This window comes from Sciurus vulgaris, assembly GCF_902686455.1.
Source record: "Sciurus vulgaris genome assembly, chromosome: 7".
NCBI classification, from domain to species: Eukaryota; Metazoa; Chordata; class Mammalia; order Rodentia; family Sciuridae; genus Sciurus; species Sciurus vulgaris.
The window spans coordinates 45,916,322-45,942,753 of record NC_136467.1 but is presented as its reverse complement, the minus strand read 5'-3'; the positions used below and the strand labels follow the sequence as shown (position 1 = coordinate 45,942,753).

At 37.0% G+C, this 26,432-nt stretch overlaps 1 long non-coding RNA gene across 1 annotated transcript in view; it reads left to right on the top strand.

Moving 5' to 3' along the window:
- LOC306666155 overlaps positions 1 to 25,511 on the top strand; it is a 52,114-nt gene extending 26,603 nt beyond the window's left edge. The window contains exon 3 of the long non-coding RNA XR_013765218.1: positions 25,443 to 25,511. This is a non-coding gene — a long non-coding RNA (uncharacterized lncRNA). The remainder of the gene's footprint in view (positions 1 to 25,442) is intronic.
- Positions 25,512 to 26,432: the final 921 nt, after the last annotated feature.

Below are 26,432 nucleotides of genomic sequence, written 5' to 3'. Positions count from 1 at the left end.
TGATGAATGGATAACAGAAGACATCAGGAGGGAAATTAAAAAATTCTTAGAAGTAAATGAGAACAAAGACACATATCAAAATCTCTGGGACACTATGAAAGCAGTACTTAGAGGAAGATTTATTTCATGGGGTGCATTCAACAAAAGAAGTAGAAATCAACAAATAAACGACTTAACACTACAGCTCAAAGCCCTAGAAAAAGAAGAGCAGACCAACACCAAAAGTAGTAGAAGACAGGAAATAGTTAAAATCAGAGCCGAAATCAATGAAATTGAAACAAAAGAAACAATCGGAAAAATTAACAGAATAAATAGTTGATTCCTTGAAAAAATAAACAAAATTGATAGACCCTTAGCCACACTAACAAAGAGAAAGAGCGAGAAAACTCAAAATACTAAAATTCGGAATGACAAGGAAATATCACAACAGACACGAGTGAAATACAAAACATAATTAGAAGCTCTTTTGAAAATCTATACTCCAACAAAACAGAAAACCTCGAAGACATCAACAAGTTTCTAGAGACACGAATTACCTAAACTGAATGAGGAGGACATACACAACTTAAATAAATCAGTTTCAAGCAATGAAATAGAAGAGGTCATCAAAAGCCTACCAACAAAGAAAAGTCCGGGACCAGATGGGTTCTCAGCCGAGTTCTACAAAGCCTTTAAAGAAGAGCTCATTCCAATACTTCTCAAAGTATTCCATAAAATAGAAGAGGAGGGAACCCTCCCAAACTCATTCTATGAAGCCAATATCACCCTGATACCTAAACCAGACAGAGACACATCAAGGAAAGAAAATTTCAGACCAATATCCTTAATGAACATTGATGCAAAAATTCTCAACAAAATTTTAGCAAATCACATACAAAAATATATTAAAAAGATAGTGCACCACGATCAAGTGAATTTTATCCCAGGGATGCAAGGTTGGTTCAACATCCAGAAATCAATAAATGTCATTCATCATATCAACAGACTAAAAGTTAAGAATCACATGATTATTTCAATAGATGCAGAAAAAGCATTTGATAAACTACAGCATCCCTTCATGCTCAAAACACTAGAGAAAATTGGGGTAATGGGAACTTTCTTTAACATTGTAAAGGCCATCTACGCTAAGCCCATGGTCAATATCATTCTAAATGGTGAAAAACTGAAAGCATTCCCCCTAAAAACTGGGACAAGACAGGGATGCCCTCTTTCACCACTTCTATTCAACATTGTTCTTGAGACTCTAGCCAGAGCAATTAGACAAACCAAAGAAATTAAAGGGATACAAATTGGAAAAGAAGAACTCAAACTATCCCTGTTCGCTGATGACATGATTATATATTTAGAGGAACCTGGAAATTCCACCAGAAAACTCTTAGAATTCATAAGTGAATTCAGTAAAGTAGCAGGTTACAAGATCAATGCTCATAAATCCAATGCATTTTTATACATGTGATGAATCTTCAGAAAGAGAAATTAGGAAAACTACCCCATTCACAATAGCATCGAAAAAAATAAAATACTTGGGAATCAATCTCACAAAAGAGGTGAAAGACCTCTACAATGAGAGCTACAGAACACTAAAGAAAGAAATTAAAGAACACCTTAGAAGATGGAAAGATCTCCCATGTTCTTGGATAGGCAGAATTAATATAGTCAAAATGGCCATACTACCAAAAGTGCTATACAGATTCAATGCAATTCCAATTAAAATCCCAATGGTGTACCTTATAGAAATAGAGCAAGCAATTATGAAATTCATCTGGAAGAATAAGAAACCCAGAATAGCTAAAGCAATCCTCAGTAGAAAGAGCGAAGCAGGGGGTATCGCAATACCAGATCTTCAACTCTATTACAAAGCAATAGTAACAAAAACGGCATGGTATTGGTACCAAAATAGAAAGGTAGATCAATGGTACAGAATAGAGGACACAGACACAAACCCAAATAAATACAATTTTCTCATACTAGACAAAGGTGCCAAAAATATGCAATGGAGAAAAGATAGCCTCTTCAACAAATGGTGCTGGGAAAACTGGAAATCCATATGCAACACAATGAATCTAAATCCCTATCTCTCACCCTGCACAAAACTCAACTCAAAATGGATTAAGGACCTCAGAATCAGACCAGAGACCCTGCATCTTATAGAAGAAAAAGTAGGTCCAAACCTTCAACTTGTTGGCTTAGGATCAGACTTCCTTAACAGGACTCTCATAGCACAAGAAATAAAAGCAAGAATCAACAACTGGGATAGATTCAAACTAAAAAGCTTTCTCTCAGCCAAGGAAACTATCAGTAATGTGAGGAGAGAACCTACAGAGTGGGAGAATATCTTTGCCACTCATACTTCAGATAGAGCTCTAATTTCCAGAATCTATAAAGAACTCAAAAAACTCTACACCAAGAATACAAATAATCCAATCAACAAATGGGCTAAGGAAATGAACAGACACTTCACAGAAGAAGATGTACAAGCAATCAACAGATATATGAAAAAATGTTCAACATCTCTAGTAATAAGAGAAATGCAAATCAAAAGTACCCTAAGATTTCATCTCACTCCAATTAGAATAGCGATTATCATGAACACAAGCAACAATAGGTGTTGGCGAGGATGTGGAGAAAAAGGTACACTCATACATTGCTGGTGGGGTTGCAAATTAGTGCAGCCACTCTGGAAAGCAGTATGGAGATTCCTCAGAAAGCTTGGAATGGAACCACCATTTGATCCAGCTATCCCACTCCTTGGCCTATACCCAAAGGACTTAAAATGAGCATACTACAGAGATACAGCCACATCAATGTTCACAGCTGCTCAATTCACTATAGCCAGATTGTGGAACCAACCTAGATGCCCTTCAGTTGATGAATGGATAAAGAAACTGTGGCATATATATACAATGAAATATTACTCCGCCATGAAGAATGATAAAATTATGGCATTTGCAGGCAAATGGATGAAATTGGAGACTATCATGCTAAGTGAGATAAGCCAATCTCAAAAAGCTAAAGGATGAATGATCTCGCTGATAAGCGGATGAGGACATATAAGGGGGTGTAGGAGGGGTTAGTGTTAGGGTTAGGTTTAGGGTTAGGGATAAGGAGGGTGGTAAGAATGGAGGAAGGATGGACTGTATAGAGGGAAAAGAGGGGTGGGAGTGGTGGGGGGAAGGGGAAAAATAACGGAATGAATCAAACAACATTGCCCTATGTAAATTTATTATTTTTAATTAAAATTAAAAAAAAGATCATACATTTGTAATTGGCAATGGATGATCTTGAACCCTGTGGGTTACTGTAATTTATGTTTTTGTTTACTGTATATCACACTCATTGATGGCAGTTCATGATCTGACAATCAAGGAAATTTTCTTTTTAGATTTAAGAGATGAGGAGGTACTTGGAGGTTAACAGATGTTCAGGGATAGTAGTAAATAAACTTAGGATCACTGTTTTCATTTCACTTAGTGTGGCTAAAATACTTTCTTTCTGGTGGCGATGGTGACTGGGGATTGAACTCTGGGAACTCAACCACTGAGCAACATCCCCAGCTCTATTTTGTATTTTATTTGGAGACTGAGTCTCACTGAGTTGCTTAGTGCTTTATTTTTACTGAGACTGGCTTTGAACTCAGCAATCTTCCTGCCTCAGCCTCCTGAGTCACTGGGATTACAGGTGTTCACCGCTGTACCCGGCAAGTTTTTGCTCTTGAGAAAAAAATTGAGATGGATGAGTCTCCAAGGGAATATTGGATTTGATGACTCTATTGTTTTCTGTGTATGATTAAAATGCACTTATTACAGTTTAGAAGACTGATACCAGAAGTTCAGGGGAAATATAATAAATATAGTCTGTGGAAAGTGAAATCTAGGTCTTTAGTATCTTTTAGTGCAGCATATCTACTCCTTCTTTCTGTAGTTATTTGGAGGAAAAGAAGAGATGGGATCTAGGTAGGCTTTATGCACTGGCCTGAAATGGGGCCAGTGGCAAGGTCATTATATAGGAAAAGTTGCAGAAAAAACAAACCGAAGACTAGTTATAAAAGAGAAATTTGTAGAAGGCAATGCTCCAGATGAGACAGCTAGAACATTCAGGTAAGTCATAAAAGTCATTAATTTTAGGACATTGGGTAATTATTTAGGCAGTCAAGATTTGGGCAGCAGATCATAGAAAGAAGGACAACCAAATGAGGTGAGTACAACATTAGAAACTGGATAGAAGATGACAGCTAAGAAGTAATGAAGCCAGTAGAATTTAAGCAACTGCATATGATTGTGAATAAAAACTAGAATTATGTTGCTATGGCAGGGCAGAGCCCAACACTTGAGGCATCTACTGATTAAGATGCATACAGAAAGAGGCTAAGAAACTAAGCAAAAGTGATTGAAAGTAGAGAGGAACTTTATGTAAACTTATGTGCTAGAGGGACGAAAATTGGACTTCAGAGATTGGCGAGGAAAAGTCCTAAGAAACAACTCTAGATATTAAACTTGTTTCACACAGACTTTACAATAACTGAGATTATACTTAATAAAATAAATAAGCAAATAGAGAATTTTACAAGAGATTTGGAATTGTTAAAGTTAAATGGAAATTCTTTCAAAATTATATTTTTTCAATTAAAAAAATTAAGACAGTGTCTCCCTAAGTTACCTAACAAGGCTTTATCCTACAATTCTCTCGCCTCAGTCATCTGAATAGCTGGAATTACAAGCATGTGTCACTGTGCCTGGCTCAAAAGGAAATTTTAGGCAAGAAAATGAAGTGATAAAAGTACTGGAATTAACTCAGATGAATGCAAAAGCAGATTGGATGTAGCTGAAGACAGAATCAATAAACTAGAAGATGATCAATTTATCAATTTAGATTGAAAGGTTAAAAGTAAAAATGATGAAAAGTCTAGAAAAGTATGTAAGAGATTTATGGGTCATGGCTTAACATATGTATAATTGGAGTCCCAGAAGGATAGTAAGAGATTTGAGTGGAAACAATATCTACTTCAATGAAAGAAGCATTGTAGATTCAATGAAAACTCAATCAAGATTCTAGGAAAATATATTTCCTAGAAATTGATAAAATTCAATCCTAATTTTGTATGGAAATGCAGAAAGTCAAGAATAGTCAAGGTGCTAGTCCATTTTTCTAACTGAAAAAGAAAAAAATTGGGAGACATTCTTCCAGATATTAATATTTCCTTTAAAGTTACAATAATTAAGATTGTGTTGTATTAAGTCCAGAAACAGACATGTCAATAAATGTTCATCTGATATATGACAATGGTGATACAATAGTGAAGAAAGAAAGGAATTCTCATTTCAATGAATGGGATGTTTCAGTTAGGTATCTATGTGGAAAAGGTGAATCTGTCCCCTATATTACATCACATGTAAATATAAAATTCAGATGAACCATGTATCTCTGTATAAAAGGTAAAAAAATAAACTCACAGAAGAAAACACAGGAAAATATATCTGGAATTCATGTTTTACAAAGACTTACATCCTCAGTATAAAGCCAACTCCAAAACTGGGAAGAAGATGATAGACAACTCACTTAGAAATGTGAATAGACTTAAATATGCATTTGAAAAAATAGGATATCCAAATGACCAATAATGGACAAATTGATTGTGGAATATTTATAAAATGTGGTAGAATATACTTATTGGAAATAAAAGAATTACTCCTACATACAATATTGATGAATTTCACATAGTGAAGAAATCAGAAGAATCCAGACAAAATGAAGTACATACTGTTTAATTCATTTATCTAAAATTCAAAAATAGGCAAAAGCCATTGATAATAATTGATATCAGAATAGCAGTTCCTTTGGAGAGGGAGAGAACTGATGGGGAGAGAACAGAAGGCAGGATTCTGAGGCACTGCTAATATTTCATTTCTTAGTCTGGGTGGTAGTTACATATACACATTCAATTTGTGAAAATTAATTGAGCTGGATCCATGATTTTTTTTGTGCTTTTCTCTCTATACCTAACACTTTGATTTTAAAAACAAAATTATAAACACCCAAATACAAAGTTTCAGTTACATTAGATCCTGATAATATTGGGGGCAATTTGAGAATTTGCATATTGTCTGGATATCAAATGTTTTAAAAGTATTTATTAGTTTTGGAGGTGAAATGGTTTCATGATTATGAAGAACGTTCTTATTTTTAGCACAGGTAAGTTGAAGTGCTTGAGTAAAGTGTCCTAATGTTGGCAACGTACATTTAAATGGTTCAGTGAAACAAATAGTTGCACATAGAAATATATACTTTACCTGCCTACATACTGAGCAAATATGAGAAAATGTTAATGATAATGTTTCAAGTTACAATTGTCAAATATGGGAAGGAGGGATATAATGTGCCAATCTTTCAATATTTCTGTATGCTTAAAAACATTTATCATAATGAATTGGGGGTGGGAATCCTAAAGCTTTCCTGTTAGTATTTAGCTGCATGTGTCTGGAGTTTGGGACAAAAAACATACCAAGTCAGAATGAGGTGTAATGTTGGTTTGCCTTTCCTCCAAATCTTCATCAGCTCATTTAGTATTCCCTAGAGTCAGGAGAGCAGGCCCAGATCAGCTGCTGCCTCACTTGGTCACTCACTGGACCAGATGTCAGGATGCCTTTGGAGGACTCCTCACTGGGTGACCTTTCCCTGTTCTTCTTGTCTTCTCCTTAGGCACTGCCTTCTTCAACTCCGTTTGTCTTCAAGCAGCTCAACTCCATTGTTTCAAACAAGAAAAAAGAGGAGAAACAGGAAATCAAATAAATATATCACCACAATTCACTGGAGGAGGATCTAATTGAGCAAAATTAAAACAATTCCTCTGTAGCCAGCACCACAGCAGGACCTGGCTCACCAACACATGCCAAACACTTTCTGCATGTAAATATTTTCAAATTGCCTTGTTAAAGGAAAGAGGAAATCTAGTCAGAGTAATACATTGTCCAGCTGCATTAGATCAAGAGAATAAAAGGTCCAAGATGCTATTCTGTAAAGGAGAGAATATCCCTGTTATTCATAGAGAGCAGCATGAGATTACATGCATGGGGGAGACAAGTACAGACAGGCCATCCCTGGAAAATAAATGGGGCACTTCCAAGTGCAGACAGGAAAAATCAGCCCCATGAGAAAGTGGGCTAGAGAAAAAGGAGAGGATTCTGGTCAGATATCTTGTAACAGAGAGCTATAGGTTCACCCTGTAAATGCAAGACTATTTAGTAGTCCCAATTTCCTCCATCGACATTACAGAGGAACACTAGGGAAAAAAACTTGTCCAGCAAAAACAATGTTTGGGTCTGTCCCTCACTCTGATGGCCTAGGTTTGTCATTGGGGCTTCACTGCTTCTTAGCAGAGTGACCTTGGGCAAGTCACTTAACTTCCTATGTCTCTAGTTCCTTATAAAATGGATAAGAATAGTATGTACCTTATGAGTTTATAAACTGTCAAATTGTCCATATGTGAAAAAGCCTTAGAGTGATGCCTGGCACACGCTCAACATTGTCTTTTGTAAATTCTGATGGGGGTGGCAGTGATGAAGAGGAGGAAGAGGAAGGACTGCAGGAGGGCTTTACAGGCATTGTCTTCTCTTCTGCTTTATTTGACCATCTGTGTTCCTGAAACCATCATGTCAGCCTCAGACCTGAACTCTTGGAGTCTTTGACTTTCTGTTTTCCCTAAGATTTCCACACTCAACCAATTAGTTGATACAGTTCTGTGGATGTGACCTTCTCTGTTTATGCATTTCTTACCCTCTTTCATTAACAAAATATTCATTGTGAGTTTGCTTCTTCCCTGAAAAACTGACAGGGACTTCTTGGCCCTACTGTTCCCTTAGTCTCCTCCACTCCATGAGGTCTTTAGTGCTGTCAGTTTGCATAATGTAAAAACCTGTTCAAAACCCTTCAGTGACTACTCATTGCCTGTCAACTAGCATGAAGCCTTTAACCTAGCCTGTTTTAGTCCTTTTTTTTTTTTTTTCTTCTGTGACCAAATACCTGACAAGAACAATTTTCGGAGGAAAAGTTTATTTTGGGGCTCAGTTTCAGAAGTCCCAGTCCACAGATGACCAACTATATTCCTCAGGCCTGAGGTGAGGCAGAACATGGTAGAATAATGTGGTGGAGGAAGGTGACTCAGGACTTGGCCACCATGAAACAGAACAAGAGTCTCCCCTCACCACAGACATGCTATATGTACCCCAGAGGCAGACTTTCAAAGATCCACCTCCTCCAGCTACACCCTATCTGCCTATGGTTACCCCCCAGTTAATCCCTAGTAGGGGATTAATTCACTGATTGGGTTAAGGCTCTTATAACCCAATAATTTCACCTCTAAACCCTGTTGAATTGTCTCACATATGAACTTTATGGGGTCACCTAATACATAAATCATAACACAGCCCTTAGAGCCTTGGGAATTTCTGATTCATCATTTTTATTTATTGATATACACTGAATACTATATTCAAACTAAGTTTCTGAACATTACCTGAAACCTTGCCAGTTTCAGATTGTGCTACTTTTAGCTGTGGTCTTGGGCATTAACCAGAGTTTCAGTTTCCTCTTTTCTGAAATGAAAGCAGTAATAGACTGCACGGTGCTGTGCGGTTGTGAAGATCATGAGGGCTATGGTGATGTGTACAGGATTCAGCACAGTGCCTGGCATGAAGTAAGTTCACAGAAAATGTCCGTTAGGATGAGTGCTATAGTTTATGCTGATCTTTTACAAAAACTTCATTTCTCTTTCCTTTGGACAAAACATAAGCCATTCTTCAAGTCTGAAGTCTCTTCTCAAATGCTGCCCATTCATAGTCTTTTTTTTTTTAACTCCACCCAATTAGATGTCTTCTCTTCCTCCTCTGTCCACTCACATGATCCCTTTTCCTTTTAGATTGCATTACTACATGGCCTGTAATTATTATTGCTCTTGAAAAAGCAAGCATCCTCCTGCGATCATCCTTACTTAAAAATGACAATAAAAATTCTTAGATAATAAATCCCTTGAAGGTAAGAATGGCTGTTTTCCTCATCTTTGTGTCAATGTACAGCACCTAGTGGGCCCACTGGAAGCTCCTTAGTGCCTCTTTAATTGATAACATATGTTTAATGGATAAAATAAATATTCAGTTTAATTACAAGCCTACTTTTCTGGATTACCTGTCATAAGCCCCAGGAATCCTGCATTTGGAAAGAATAACCATATAATTTGGTGTTAGATATTTCTTAAAGTCCCCAGTCTCTGTAAGTGACTACTTAATAGGAAAGCTTAACCTTAGAACAATAAAAATTATGGTACCCAGGATTCCTAGGAAAAAGTTTCATGTTTGATATATCACCATTATGAAGTCTAGATCAAAGCAATTCACAGGAGAACTTTGTCTACACTCCTTTACACATATCAACAGAGGTGGTAGAATGAATCACACCATAATTATTTTCAGTGTTCAGTGTACTATTCTTAGTCTGATCTTATTTTTCTTTCTTCCCTGACAGGTAACATTGCCAAGCTTGCTGTTATTTTTCCTTCTATTCTTCTGCACCCACCCGTTTTTCACTTGCTTGTGGGGTGGTGTTGGGAAATATAGGGACTGAAGATGATCTCTTCTCATAAGAAGACTCCAAACTAGGTTACCTTATTTCTTCTTCCTCACCTGCTCCCTTCTAAGGTAGCCACCTGTACCCTGTAGATGCAGAAAGCTGCTGATTCTAGGCTCCAGGTGAAAAGCAATATATTTCCTCGTGTTAAACTTGGATACTGGGGTCTTTGAAAACCCCTTTAGTAGACCAGACTATCACCAAGATTTTGTAAAACCAGAAAGGTGAGATAATGGGGAAAAATTGGTTTTCGGATTTATACTTTTGGTGATATTCCCTAGTGGCTATGGTCTCTATAGACTGCCGATTCAAGAATCCATGCCCTAAGCTGAGTAAGTGAGGACAAATCCTTCTCCACCTAAGGACTAGTGGGTAGAAACTCTTCATATGAGGGTCAAGGGGTTCCTTGTGCTCATTGCTGCTGCTAAAAGGCCAGGTCGCAGTGTCTTTTACCTTGGTGTGCTACAGACTCATGATTGAAAATTGTTGCCCTCTACAGGTAATAGAATTTCTTTAAAGACATCTCTCTAATGTATTTACTTTCCAGACAGCAAAATGCCAGGCTGCTAACAGATGAGTTGTTTGTACTTTAAAAGTTTACTGTTCCAGTTAGGACATTCTTGATGGCATTTTATATTCTCTTTGCCGTGCAGCCAGCTGATTCATGCTGTATTCTGAAGGTTATGAGTCTCCATGTGATGTTAAGAACTATATGTCTGAACCATTAAAGAAGAAGTGTATAAAATGCAGTGCTGCTCAGTGGAAGTATATGAACCAGAAGTATTTCATTTTATGCCACAGCTCTAGTTATATTTGTAGCTTTTGAGCACTGGCAGTCCTTCTACTTTCTTTCACTTTTGGAGTTATAGCTGTCCTCTCTGTCCAAACACACAGAGCAAGGTTGTTACCAGATAAGCTCTTTATATTTATTGTGTATATTCTAAATGCAACTTAAAAATGCCACTACTTACTGAGTTACTGCTATGTGTAAGCTCTTCTGCTAGATGTCAAGAGGCAGACGGCAACTGTTTAAGACATGGTCCCCGCTCTTTGGGAACTTATAAGTCCACCCATACTTAAAACATGCGGCAGAATGTGTTAGAGATTACTAGGAAAGTACAGAGCATTACAAAGGTTCAGAAAAATAGGGAAACATATGTGTTTGGGAGATCTGAAAAAAACTGCAAGAAAAAAATATCTTTTGAGATATGAACTGAAAGATGAGTAGGATTTGAACAGATGGAGTTTGTTTGGGATAAGGAATTCCAGGAAAAAGGAAAGCCACAGATTTAGCTACAAAATCTGGTAGTGGAAAGTGCAATGAAAGAACAGTGGATAGCCGTGCTGAGGCATTGGGGCTTGCAGAGGAGTAGAGGGACCACTCACCCTTATGGCTCCATTCTCCAGTCAGTGTATGATCATTGCTGGGGTCATCTCTGGGAATAGAGGCAGAAGTGTGCCCCCAGACCTCCAGGCCTCATGTGCCAGTTAGATGCTTCAAAGTCACTTGAAAGCCTCACACTGAATTTGGTACAAGTTTGGTCAGCTTGGATGCTGAATGATGAAGGGGAATAGAGTACTCTACCTCCTCCCTTACCCCAAATAGGAAAAGACCCTTCAATATTTTAAGCCACTGAGATGGTTCGGTTTTCTTAAGACATTGGTCTTACCTTAAAAGGCAGAAGCGGACCTGCCACATGCGTTTGAGAGACAGCATGATGCGGTGGGAACAACTCTGGACTGGGAGACATGGGTTTCATTTATGTATTTATTCACTTATTCACTCATTTGTTCATTCATTCATTTCATATTTATTGAGACTTTTACTGCCTGTCATAGCTTGAGCTAAATGCTGGAGATGCTCTGATTAATAATGCATAGTTCGTGGCCCTGTGGAGCTTACAGCTACAGGAGGAGAATGAAATACAACAGGCTGTGAGGCGGCACTTCAATACCTCATTTTCCAAAGTGCAGTCCTCAGACCGACAGCATCAGTGTCACTCAGCACCTCGTGAGAAGTGCAGGATTGCAGGTTCCACTCTCAAATCAGTGGAGTCGCAACCAGCGTTTTGGCAAGATACTAGGCAGATTTGCATGTGCAGTAAAGTTTGGAAAGCTCTGGCAAAATGAATGCTACAGCAGGGACACATGCTCAGGGGCAATAGGAACCAAAGGAAGACAGCCCAGACTGGAGAGTTTTCAGAAGGCCTGCTAGATGAGATGATGGCCAAGCTGACTTCTGGAAAGTGTGTCTTAGTCTGAATAATTGTTCAGTCAGGTAAGTCACTTAGGATGGTTTCCTTCTCTGTAAAAATTGGTATAATATTCAAGGTCGTTTTGAATTAATTTCATATTAATACTGATGGAAGCTTAGTTACTTGTTATGTCTCTCAGAAAGGGAATCTTGTCAAACAACCCTTTAAGATCATGTAAAAAGAGATAGCTGTTCAAAGATCTTGGATTTTCTATCTGTAACACGCTTATTAATGGGAACTTGGCATTATGAATTGTTTAACCCCAAAATCTACTTCAAAGAATTTTTCTAAGGATATTAAAAATGTGCACAAAGACTTTGCTACAAAATGCTTATTGTATTCTGTTTGTAATAACAAAATCTGTAGATGAGCTAAATGGCTAACAATTGTGGATTAGCTAATTTATGGTGGAAAATTAATGTGGTTATGTAAAATGTATTTATAAATTCATATTTTATATTGGATATCAAATGTAAAAAGGAAATTATCAAGTAGTATATTCACAGAGTTGCTGTTTTATTAAAAGAAAAAAAAAATCAAATGCCTACAAGAGGAGCTATGGGGAAGAGATCTACACTAAAGTGTTGATAGATTTTTTTTCTGATTGATGAAATTTAGGTCATTTTGATTTCTTTCATGTTTGCCCTTAATTCCTCAACATTTTCATACTAAATTGTATAATCAACTTTTTTGGGGGGGTACTGGGAATTGAACTCAGGGGTACTCAACCACTATCCCCATCATTCTTACTCTTTTGGCTGGTGTCTGACCCAGCAAGCAGAAATTCCATGTCATGAAGGAGAAGTCAGACTGACTGTGAAGCAATGAAGATTTAGGAAAGACAGATTGGAGGGGCCAAGAAGAATGGGATGGATGCATGAGATTGTCATGACCAGTTCTCAAAAGATGAAAAGGATCTTTGTGGAAACTGGGAATAGTATGAGCAAGGATACAACAACGAGGATTAACACAACATGAATATTATAACACAACACTTTTTGTATAATAAAATTGTTTCTGATTTCCCTAGTCCGTATTTTACAATTGTTTATTGAGGTATAAGTTACATATGTTAAAATTGACTATTTTTAGTGTATAGTTAAAAGACTTTATGTGCAGTCATGTATCTAATATCACAATCAAGATACATAACAGTATTGTGCAATAAAAAGACAATATGAACCACAAATGTAATTAAAAATTTCTAGTAGCCACATCAAAAAAAATAACAGGTGAAATTTATTTCAGTAATCGTTTTAGACAGGTTTTTCACTGATATGACTAAAAGACCTGACCAGACTAATTATAGAGGAAGAAAAGTTTATTTAGAGGTTCATGGTTTCAGAGGTCTTAGGCTATAGACAGCCAGCTCATTCCCCAGGGCTCCAGGTGAGGCAAACAACATGGTAGAAAAGTGTGGTGGAAGGAAACTGCTCACATGATGATCAGAGAGCAGAGAGAGACTCTACCTACAAATACAAAATATGTACCCAAAGCCATGTCCCTAATGCCCACCTCCTCCGGCCATACCCTACCTATCTTCAGTTACCACTCAGTTAATCCCATCAGGGGATTAATTCACTGATTGGGTTAAGGCTCTAATAATCCAATCATTTCTACTCTAAACCTTCTTGCATTGTCTCACACGTGAGCTTTTGGGGGATACCTCACATTCGAACCATAACAATAATATATTTGGTCTAATCCAATACATATGAATGTATCAATATGTTATCAAAATTAATTACTAACACTTTTACATTATTTTTTCCCATATGTCTTTGAAACTCGATGTATGTTTTTTACCTTCAGCACATCTGAATTCAGACCACTTGCCTGTCATGTGCGTGATAGTCACATGTGTCTGTGACTACTATATTAGTGCAGAAAGAAACCATTTCATTACACCCAAAAGTTAAGTTATCTTGTGCCCTTTTGTAATCAATTTTTTTTCCCTAATTCCACTTGACCCCTGACAACAACTGATGTTTTTTGTCTTTAAATATATTAGTCAAAGTTCTCTATGGAATTAGAACTAATAGTCTCTCCCTCTCTCTCTCTCTCTCTCTCTCTCTCTCTCACACACACATACACACACACACACAATTATAAAATCTCAAATAATTTATTCACATCTAAAAAAATAAATTCTCATAGTTTTGAATCAACAATGTCACCTCTGTGTATATACCCAGAAGATTTAAAATCAAGGTCTCAAAGAGCTATTTATACACCCATGTTAATAATAGCATCATTATTCACAATAGCCAAAAGGTGGAAAAAACTCAAGAGTCCATCAAGAGGTGAATGGACTTAAAAGAAAATTGTGGTATCTACATATACAATGGACTATTATTTCAGTCCTAAAAAAAAAAAAAAAGATAAAGAAAATTCTGACACATGCTGTAACACTGAAGTCATCATACTAAATGAAATAGACCAGTCACAGAAAGACAAGCACTGTATTATTGTACTTATATGAGATAACTAGTGTAGTTAAATACAAAAAGACAAGAGGTAGAAGGGTGGTTTCCAGGGGTTGGGTAGATGGGAATTTGGGAAGTTATGGTTTAATGGGCATAGTGTTTGCTATGTTCCAAGATCAAAAGAGTTCTGGAGATCAGTAGCAGGGGAATAGGAATATACTAAACACTACTGACCTGTATACTTATGAATAGTTAATATATTTATGTTTATGTATTACACCACAATTTTAAAATATCTTCAAAGCAACATCTAGATTAATGTTTGACAAAAGCCCAGGTCCCATGACCTAGCCAAGATGACACACAAAGGTAATCATCACACCAGAGTTTTCCCTTTTCTAGACTATCTGATGAATGGAATCATACAGCATATGGCCTTGAGACTGGCTCATCCATGTTGGATATTCAAGAACTTTATTCCTCTTTATTACTGAGTAGTATTCCATTGCATAGCTATACTGTGATTTCCTTATCTGGAAATAAGGACATTTGGATTGTTTCCAGTTTTCATCTATTATCATTAAGGTTGATAAGAGCATTCACTCATATGACTTTGTTCCTTGTTTATTTTGAATGAATATTATATAAATCATTTTATCATATAGAATGCTCAGGCTTCAAGTAAATGAGGAAACTTTAGATTATGTAGAAGGAAATGAGAGGGAGGGGGGTATGAAAAATGGTGGAATGAGACAGACATCATTACCCTATGTACATGTATGATTACACGAATGGTATGAATCTACATGGTGTACCACCATAGAAATGAAATGATGTACCCCATTTGTGTTCAATGAATCAAAATGCAGTATATAAAAAATTAACATCCCAGGGATGCAAGGTTGGTTCAACATCAGGAAATCAATAAACGTAATTCACCATATTAATAGACTTAAAGTCAAGACTCACATGATTATTTTTCAACTCTACTACAAAGCAATAGTAACAAAAACGGCATGGTATTGGTACCAAAATAGAAAGGTAGATCAATGGTACAGAATAGAGGACATGGACACAAACCCAAATAAATACAATTTTCTCATACTAGACAAAGGGGCCAAAATTATGCAATGGAGAAAAGATAGCCTCTTCAACAAATGGTGCTGGGAGAATTGGAAATCCATATGCAACAGAATGAAACTAAACCCATATCTCTCACCATGCACGAAACTAAACTCAAAATGGATTAAGGACCTCGGAATCAGACCAGAGACCCTGCAGATTATAGAAGAAAAAGTAGGTCCAAATCTTCACCTTGTTGGTCTAGGATCAGACTTCCTTAACAGGACTCCCATAGCACAAGAAATAAAAGCTAGAATCAACCACTGGGATAGATTCAAACTAAAAAGCTTTCTTTCAGCAAAGGAAACTATCAGCAATGCGAAGAAAGAGCCTACAGAGAGGGAGAATATCTTTGCCAATCATACTTCAGATAGAGCACTAATCTCCAGAATCTATAAAGAACTCAAAAAACTCTACTCCAAGAATTCAAATAATCCAGTCGACAAATGGGCTAAGGAAATGAATAGACTCTTCACAGAAGAAGATCTACAAGCAATCAACAAACATATGGAAAAATGTTCAACATCTCTAGTAATAAGAGAAATGCAAATCAAAACCACCCTAAGATTCCATCTCACCCCAATTAGAATGGCAATTACCAAGAATACGAGCAACAACAGGTGTTGGCGAGGATGTGGGGAGAATGGTACACTCATACATTGCTGGTGGGGCTGCAAATTAGTGCAGCCACTCTGGAAAGCAGTGTGGAGATTCCTTAGAAAACTTGGAATGGACCCTCCATTTGACCCAGCTATCCCACTCCTTGGCCTATACCCAAAGGACTTAAAATCAGCATACTACAGAGATACGCCACATCAATGTTCATAGCTGCTCAATTCACAATAGCCAGACTGTGGAACCAACCTAGATGCCCTTCAATTGATGAGTGGATAAAGAAACTGTGGTATATATATACAATGGAATATTACTCAGCCATAAAGAATGATAAAATTATGACATTTGCAGGCAAATGGATGAAATTGGAGAATATCATGCTAAGTGAGATAAGCCAATCTCAAAAAGCCAAAGGACGAATGATATCGCTAATAAGTGGAGGATGACACATAATGGGGAGGAGGGAAGGGTTAGTGTTAGGGTTAGAGTTAGGTTTAGGGAGGGGGCAAGTATGGAGGAAGGAACTACTGTATAGAGGGTAAAGAGGGGTGGGAGGGGTGGGGGAAGGGAAAAAAATAACAGAATGAATCAAACAACATTACTCTATGTAAATTTATGATTACACAAATGGAATGCCTGTACGCCATGTACAAACAGAGAAACAACATGTATCCCATTTGTTTACAATAAAAAAAATTAAAAGATAAATAAAAATAAAGAAATAAAAAGAAAAGCAACACCGAATTACATTAATGTATAATTTTATTAATGAGATCCAAAAGAAATATGACTCTTAGGGTGACTAATTCAGTTGATAAACAACATCATCAAAGACCCAGACTCTTTCTCTCTTTCCAGGCCTTCATTCTTCTGTGTGCTGGTTTTGTCCTCAAGCTAGTCTCACTCCTGGTTTCAATACTGCTATGAAAGTACCAAGCATTGTACCCAAATATAAGAATGTCAGAGATAGAAGACGGAGCTTGTTATAATTGGAATCTGGAATATCCCCAAAAGTTCTATGTGTTAACAACTTGGTCCTTAGCACATGGTACTTTTGGGAGGTGGTAGAACCTTTAAGAGATGGGCCTCTGTAGTGAACCTGAGGTCACTGAGGGCATGACCTTGAAGCAGATTATGGGAAGCTTCTCTCTCTGCTTCCAGGCTGCCATGAGGTGTTGCTTCACCACAGTCCCAAGCAGCCAAGTCAACTGACCATGGACCAAACACCCAAAAATAGTGAGCCAAAATAAACCTTTCCCTTTGTAAAGTTGACTATCCCAGGTAGTTTGTTATAGAAATGAAGAACAGAGAACATTTTTCTTCATTTTTTTTTCCTTGAAAGTCAAGGAACCTTTTCCAGAAGTCTCCCAATGGATTTTGCCTCACTACTCAGACCTCAGAATTGAGTCAAAAGCCAGAAGTGCATCAAATGACTACAATTGATGACAAGAACAGTGGGAAACCATGGCTGTCTTGGTGCATTCAGAACCCACCTTTTGAGATGAGACTTGTATAATTCCTCCTGAAACACACAATGTGCAGAGACCAGTGGACATCTGAACAAAGCCGTGCTTTGGAGGCAGAATAAATCCACATCATGCTACTTTCATACTGATTCTACTGCTTCTAGTTCATGCCCTGCTTAACAAAATATTTTCAAATCTATCATTCCATTTTCACCCAAAAGTTAACAAAAACAGAAGAAAATCCCCAATCTCGTCCTTTAGACTAGATAAATAAAATTGCACTTGTTCCTCTTTCAAGACTCAGTTCTAAATTCTTTCAAGCATTTATTCAACTGCAATCTGTTAGGCCTTTATTCTGTGTAAAGTTTTGCAGGGAAAATAGGGAAGGATAAAATTAATATTCTTGTTCTTATTGTTTTACAATCTAGTTTAGGAGACAAATGAAAAGTGATAAGTTAAATAACCACTGAAGGTATAAACAGTAGTTCTACGTAACTGTGCAGAGCTGGCACCAGCAGGACGATGATTAATGGTTAAATGACAGTAAGTACTGTAGCAGTTCAGAGGAGGACAAGATACCTGCGGGCTGGAATGAGCTGAGAAAGCTTTCCAGAAGAGGAGGGATTATCGATGGACCTTGACAGCTAGGATTTGCACAGGCAGACAGGAGCAAGGGAGGGCCCCAGCTGCAGTATCAGGAGCTATTCGAACAGGGTGATAGAGTAGCATAATGTTTGCTTGTATCCAGGATGTAATCCAGCAGTCTGTTCAAATAGATTTTTTCTTTCACTGACCCATTAGATAAATATTTTCTGGGTGCCTATTAGGTCTCCAGCAGTGTCCTAGGCAAAGGGAATTCTGTGGGAAACCAAACCAGTAAACATTTCTGTCCTCGTAGAAGCTGTGTTTCAGTGGAGGGCAGACAGGCACATAAATAAGAAAAATATATCCAAAGTCAAGTATCATAGAAAAGAATTTAGGAAAAGAGTGATGCACTGTGGGGGGGGGGGGTATTGTGGTTACAGGGATGAGTCTAGACCTGGGAGTTTGCACTGGTTTTCTGATGTATTCGCAAGGATACAAGGCAGGGTGAGATTGGCCTTAAGAATTTCGAGGCAGGTGATGGTGTTGTGGCTGTGAATGTGAAGGAGAGGATGGGGAGGGGTCTTTCTAGGAACAGGCAGACATCATTGCCCACCCTGTTCCTGCCAATGCTGAGGGGGAGCCTGAGGAAGAAGGATCAGCTTTATCCTGAGCTCATGAGATGCCTGGACCTCTTTACTACTGCCACCCAGGAAGGGAAGTCGAAAATAGAAGGAGTTATGAGTGGAAAAACAGGTTGGAGCCATGTCATGGAGGGCCTAAGTATCCAGGTAAGGAGATTAGATGTGGCTTTAGGGACCTAGGAGACGGCTCAAGTCTTCTTGGTTTGTGTGTCTGTTTGTCAGCATGATAAAAGCAAAATGTAGAGTGTGTCCTCTCAAGTATCCCTTAAAGAGAATTTAAAAAATTTGAATTTCCTGATGTGTTACAGAAGAAAATCTAAAACAGGTAAGCAAAAATTGGGCCTAAAATGCTTAAATTCAATAAATTAATACTTTTTCAGACAGTAATACAATTGTGCCATTCATAAGGTGTTACAAAATTTATTAAAAAATAATTTAGTTTAGAGTGTGCTTTCAATAGCAGCTTTAGTCATGGGAATGTGATTCAGAGTTGTATGACAGGTGCATCTCTGCATCTCTGTAGGTTGCCTTATTGGCTATAACAACCCCCTACTTTTGGCGAACCTTTAACTCCTGCTGATTTTCTGGTTGCTCGTTGTTGAGTCTTTTATTATTCTCTGTCTTCTGCTGTCCTTTTGATTTTATTCTGTTTGTTTGTTTGCTTGTTTAATGACTTCTGACTAACTCCATTGCAGTTATGACCCTTATGTTTTAACTGTATCCCAGTTTCCTGGTTCTGGCTCCTTGCCTGGTTTCCTTGACCTGCTGCCATTCCCAACCTGGCATGACAGATGGTCATAGGCTAATGGCAAGGGCACTCCATCAGAGCCTTGGCACTGCAGTCACTTAAGGCAGCAGAGAGGAAAACATGAATAGGCAGTATGATGCTTTCCATGGCTCCTGTACAGTGCCAAATCTTGGCCAGACCGTTTGTCTACCTAAATGGATCGCTGTAAAAGAGACTTTGTGTAAACAAAATCTCCCTTTGGGTCACATGGCTCAATGTTTTGATTCAGCACACAAGGTCAGTTGTATACAAATGAGTGCTGGGTACCGTGGGGGATACAAAGAAGACATGACACTGTTATTGCCTTCAAGGAGATTATCCTTCAAGGAGGGAGATGCTAATGTAAGCAGCAAATGATGAGTCCAGATGGGCAAAGTCCTGTGGCAGACATCCAAATCCAGCCTTGGGAAGCACACAGACTAAGCCAGGAGCTTGGCCATGTGAAGGATTCATAAATGGTATTAGATTGTAGATCAAGTCTGATATGTGTGTTTCTGGGTCTTGAGAACCCTGTGCATGACAATCAGTTCCTGCTAATTGCTTTGAATTCTTTAGCAGACTCGTGATTTCAACTTTACATACAATCACTACAATAAGGAATTTATTCCTTGGATAGGATTAAAAAGTGAGACAGATTTATAGTAGAAGAGATGACAATGTAAAAAGGGTAGGGAAAAAAATGGCTCATTATGATAAAATTATGGGTTATATTAATCAATAAATGCAAATTTCCAAGGTCGAACAGTATGTGGACTATTTTGATCATTCCATTATCATGGACCCATGGTGCCAAATTCAATAATTATTTGTCGTTCAACCATTTTAGGTAGTAACTTTCTTTACCTGAAATAAAAAATTTCTGTCCTTTATATATTACTTGTGGCCAAGATTTATCAGAAAAAATTTTCAAACTGTTTTGAAGTTACAGAAAAGATTTTTCCCCCCTTTGGAAATACAGTGTGTGAATTACTTGAAGTGTTCCAACTGATATTTTTAAAGATTATTTAAAAATAACTACATTATCAAGACAAACCACCTTACCCTTTTGATAAAACAAAAAATAATGACTATTTCAATACTGCAGGAAATGTACAGGAAGATTTACTTTGTTAAAGCATAGTTTGCATTTTCCTGATGAATACATGTTCTGGGCAATGCTGTACCTATGAATTCATGCAGATAGGCCTAAGTACATAGATGAGGGCCTTGTGCTAACCTGTTGTACTTCTGGAGTTCTCATATAGAAAAAAATCATGCTGATTCCTATCGAGAGGGTCAGTATGACTTGCCTATATAGATCAAGGTGTGCAGCACATGGAGCTTTATTTTTTTTTTCTAAAGCTATAATTTCCATTTCAAGTTCCTATTTTTCTGGGGTGTTATAGATTTTAACGTTATCCATCTTGGGGTTCTTCCCATTTTCTTTGAGGTTAAGACTCTGGGGCTTTTCACTCTGTCAAGATATTGGAAGATAGCTTGTCTACTTCTAAATGTTCATCTGTAGAGATACCAGATGTCCCTTCTTCTTGTTCTGAATTATCCTAAGGAACCGATTAACATTTTAAAATCTCTTAAGGCACTAAATAATGTTGTGTTCATTCTTTTACAAATTTCATTAAGTTTTTATCCAAACATCCTGTATATATGAATTATTTCTATGAAACAAAAGTGAAACACAAAAGTGCAATTTGAGTTTTACTTTATTCTTTGATATACCTGATGAAGATATCCTAAATTCTCTATGGAAGTACATATATAGAGATATAAATAAATAAATAAATAAAACTCAGATATTTGGTGACTTTATAAAACTCAATTGTTTATAAACTCATTTCCTCCAGAAAAGATTTCAGGAACCTGATAGAAATGAAACTAATACATCATTATAAAATAAAGAGACATAAATAAATCATGTAATATGTTTATGGAAAAGGGCTAAAACTGGATTGCCAATTTTGAGTTTCTTAGTGGCCCAAGCAAAGAGATCACAGTTTATTGAAGAATTCATGTTTCATACAATATGTTTAGGGCTATGCAATTGCCCCAAAACTGGAGCCTCAGAGTTTCTGGCATATCTTCCTCCACTGGGACCTTATGATTTTATGGGTGATGTCCTTAATGCCATCCTTAAAAGTGATAAGATGCTAACAAGTGCAGTTCATGAAAGTGATTTAAAAAGGGACCAAAGCAATGTTTTGATGTGCAGAGTTCTTTGCTGGTGTGGCTCAAACCAGGGATGATATTTGAAATACAAAGACGAATAGAAGTCAAATTGGCATTCAGTTAAGTTGAACATTTCTATTTGTGATTGAATGAAAGCCAGGGCTAGAAATCCACTGAGGCACACAAACCCAGGCATAATCTTGGTGTTTAGAGGTCCTACCATCATTAATTGGAATCTAGTTGCGGACAGTTTTAGTGTAAAACATGACCTTCTGATCTTGGAGTTGAGAGCAGAGCAATTTTGGAACCCAGGACTAGCAGAATGAAACACACTTGTCACCTGTGTGATTTGTGATGTGGCTTTCAGACAGAGCTATTATCAGCAGGTGCCATCTGGTTGCTGCCTATTTTTACTGGTTATTTTTGCAGTGAGGTGCTGAGCTCACTTGTTTCTGTGTTGCTGAAAGGGGGTGTATATGGTAAATAAGTAAATGTCATGCATTTGAAAAGGAAGAAATTTTAAAAATTGTTATTGACTTCTAAAGTCTAAATTTAAATTTTAGTGGCTCTAGACAAGTAAGTGTCCATATGTTCTAGTTCACTGTAGTCACCCCCCAAACCCCCCAAGGTAAGCTCTGTAGGGGCTGTGGGAATGCCTCCAGTTTCATACACAATTTCTTGCAACCTATTTGTACTGGTACATTGGGAACCTGGGGATTGAAGTCCTTGCTGGCATATTGATACTTATGAACTACAAAAACTTACTTATGTGTCTGTCTATGCTTCATTTTCCAAGCTTCCTGAGATCAATAAGGATTTATTTATTTTAGATGCATACTTCAATTTTTTTTTTTTTTTTTTTTTTTTTTTTTTTGGTGGTGCTGGGTATTGAACCCAGGGCCTGTGCTCGATAGGCAAGCACTCTGTGAACTGAGCTATATCCCCAGCCCTGAGCTATATCTCCAACCCCCAAAGTTTTAAATTTTTAATATTTAGTTTTTTGTTTAAATACAAGAAAATGCAGAGAATAACTTTTTGTGTATATTTGCCACTGAGCATCAACAAAAGTGACATTCTGTCACATTTTCTTCCATTCTTTTTGTTGGGAGAGTAAGACTTGAAGTGTAATTTTTATCTAGTTATAGATCTTAGGTGTGCTATGTGATGGATTTTGATAATTGTACAAACCCATTTAACAATCACCCAAAACATGGTATATGTAACAGTTCCATGATTCCACAAGATTTCCTCATTTCACTTTCTTATCCATCCCCCGCATCTTGAAAGACAACAATTTTGTGATTTTTGTGGTTTTGTCTGTTTTTGAATTTTCTATAGATTAAATCATCCAGTATATATTCTTTTTTTTTAAGGAACTGGTGTTTATTTTCCATAACCTTATTTCCATTTTGCTTGACAAGTGTCTGCAGAACAGCTCAAGACCACTCAGTGGTTGCTCCTATCCACTCAGTAGCCTGAGCAGTGGGAGCTGCAGACCAGTGTTCAGTGGCCGGCTGGGCACTCCAGTCTTCAGTAAGGAACTGCTGGATAGGCAGAGGGCACCTGCACACCTTCAGACCCATCTGCAACCTCAGGTTGAGTATCAGTGAACTCAGGAGCTGGAGAAGTCCATTCACCCTGAAATTCCTCTTGGTCTATTCTTTTGTACCTAGCTTTTTGAGATTCATCCAAGTTGATGCATATTACACTAATTTGTTTCTTTTCATTTTTGAACAGTATCTCATTGCATTTACATTTGTTCATTCTCCTTGTTGATGTGGACTTTGGGTTGGTCCTCGTTAAGCTGTTGTGAAAATTCTTGTACACATCATCTAGTGTATGTGTGTGTGTATGTATGTATATATCCATACATGTATTACATATTTGTTGGTAGTAGTTTTGGTGTGAATACTTCAACATGGAAATACTGGGTCAGGTGACAGGTGCATATTAAGTTTTATAGGAAAATGTCAACAGTTTTTCAAAGTTGTTGTAACATTTTACAGTCCCACAAGTAAAGTGTGGGAGTTCTAGTTGGTTCACATCCTCCTCAACATTTGCTATTGTCAGTCTTTTCAATTATAGCCATTCTAGTGGTTTTAATTTGCATTTTTCTTATGACTAAACATGTCAAGTACCTTTCATGTGCTTAAGTGTATTTGTAAATCTTCTCTTTCAAGAGGTCTGTCCAGGTCTTTTGTTCCTCTTTGTCGATATTTTTGATTTGATTGTATTTTTATTATAAAGTTGTAGGAGTTCTTTATATTCTGGGTACAAATCCTTTGCCAGATAAATGCACTGCAAATATTTTTTTCCCATTCTGTGACTTGATATTTTTATTTTTGTCTATAATGACTTGTGAAGACATTCTCCAATGTTTTCTTTTAGGAACTTTAAAGTTTTAGCTCTTACTTTCAGTTCTATGATTCATCTTGAATTAATTTAGTGTATGTCTTCAGGGTTCTTATTTTGTCCTCTCATCTGGATATCTAGTGATCACAGAACCATTTACTGAGATTTTGCACTATTTAAGTGTGGTCTATTTCCAAATTCTCTGTTCTGTTACATTGACCTATTTGTCTATCCCTTATGCCAATGAGATAGCACCCTTTCTTGGCTATTGTATTTTTTTTTTTTAAGTCTTGATGTTACATAGTCCTATTCATACAGGTTTGCTTTTTCTAAATTGTTTTGACTATCCAGGAGGAATACTGTATTTCTCTGTCCATTTTAGAGTAGGCTTGTAAAGTTCTATAGAAGTCTATTTGGATTATGGTTAGCATTATATTGAATCTATAAATCCATTAGGGAGAATTGACCTCTCAATAATGTTGACTCTTTCAAACCACTACCATCACATATATCTCCTTCTGTGTTTAAATCTTTTAATTTTTTTCTCAATTTTTGTCTTGTTGTTGTTATCAATGGAAAGTTTTGCTTTTGATGGTATTATCTATAGAATCATTATTTAAATCTCTCCATCCAATTGCTTACTGCCAATGTATAGACATACAACTGATTCTTTCTATTGACCTGCTCTTTTAGGATCTTGTCAAATTCATTTAGCACTTGTGGATGGAGTTTCATAGATTTCTAGGCTTTTTGTTTACAAGGTGCCAATTTCATCTGAAATTAAAGGCAGCTTTACAAAATCCTTTTTAATCTTTATATATTTCATTTATTTTATTTGTTTTATTGTATAGATGGTAACATTTTATTATATTTGTTCTGGGTCTTTTTTTCTTCTTCATTGACTCAGTCCCTCTTGCACCTTCCTCCACATCCACATTATCTTTTCCATGGTCTCATTCTAGTCCTAAAACTCCCTTCATTCTTAAGATGTTCACATCCCCATTTCTCTTTAGGTTAGTCATATTCTCACTTATAATCAATTAGCATTTTCAGGTATTCATGTTGACAAAGCTCAATGAGGTGACCTTTTATCTCTGACTAATAGGAAAAAATTAAAACACCCCATTTTGTGGGTAGGCCTACATACACCTCACAGTCAGGAAATAACAAAATTCTAAGTGGGTAGTAAATTCTAAAGCAGGAAATTTAGTATAAAATTATCTGAATAAGTGAATTGCAAATAAATTCAAAAGTGACTATTTATTACTCAGAAGTGCCAGGCTATTTCTAAGGGCACCTTGACACTACCTAATTGTGGAGATTTAAAAGTCCTATAAATTACTAGTCATCAAGATAATGGTTTTATTTGGTTCATTTAAAACGATAAATTGATATAAAAATTTTATTCATTGCAGCAGATGCTCCTTCATATTATAGCCATTATAAGGAAGATCTCTCCATTCCAGCAAAAAATTACAAAACTGATCATTGCCTACAACTTGTGAGTATAATTTTACCTTAAAATTTATAATTGACTGAATTAGTCAATTCATGTATGCAGTGATATTTTCTTTAAATTAATTCAAATTTCTTAGTAAGACCATAAAATGATAAATTGAAATCATTTCACTAATATGTACTTCATGGAACAAATAGAAATTTCTTTGACAAGAAGAGAATACTGATAAAATGCCCCAAACTCATTTATTTTATGACTCTATCCATCTACTTATTTATCTATGACAGTTCATAGATAAATTATAAAACAAAATTAATTAGTATTAGTACAAATATACCAAGACCCCATCTTTAGATCCAATTAATTTTAGTTCTTAAAATTACTGGATGACAATGAAAAATTTGTGACAAGGGAAAATGCATTCTATATCTTAGTTTCTGGTATTATTCACTTTCCAATTATGTTGGTAATCTTAGTGTTTGAGGGGCTGTGGCATTTGCGTAGGTTTTCATTACCCATGTCACAGTAGACGCATCTGTGATGCTTCTGAATATCTTACTGTTCCAGCCACACCTTCTGCTTCCTTGTGAGATTTGTGCCATCCGCTCATATCAACCACTCTCCATTCTGGTCACTGTCACCACTGTATTAGTGTGCTACCGCTGCATAACAAATTACCACAAGCACTGACTTAAAACAGCATTCATTTATTAGCACCGTTCTGTAGGTCACAGTTCACATGGGCTCAGTGGGATTCTCCACACAGGGTCTGCCACAAGGTCAGGGTTAGAGTGTTGCTCAGGGAAAATGATCCATCTCAATTTGTTGTTGACAGATTCAGTTCTCTGTCATTGTAGGAATGACATCCCTGTTGCCTTGCTGGTTGTTGGAAGGGGGCTGATCTTACCTCACGGAGGCTGTATGCAGATCCTTTCCATGTGTTCCT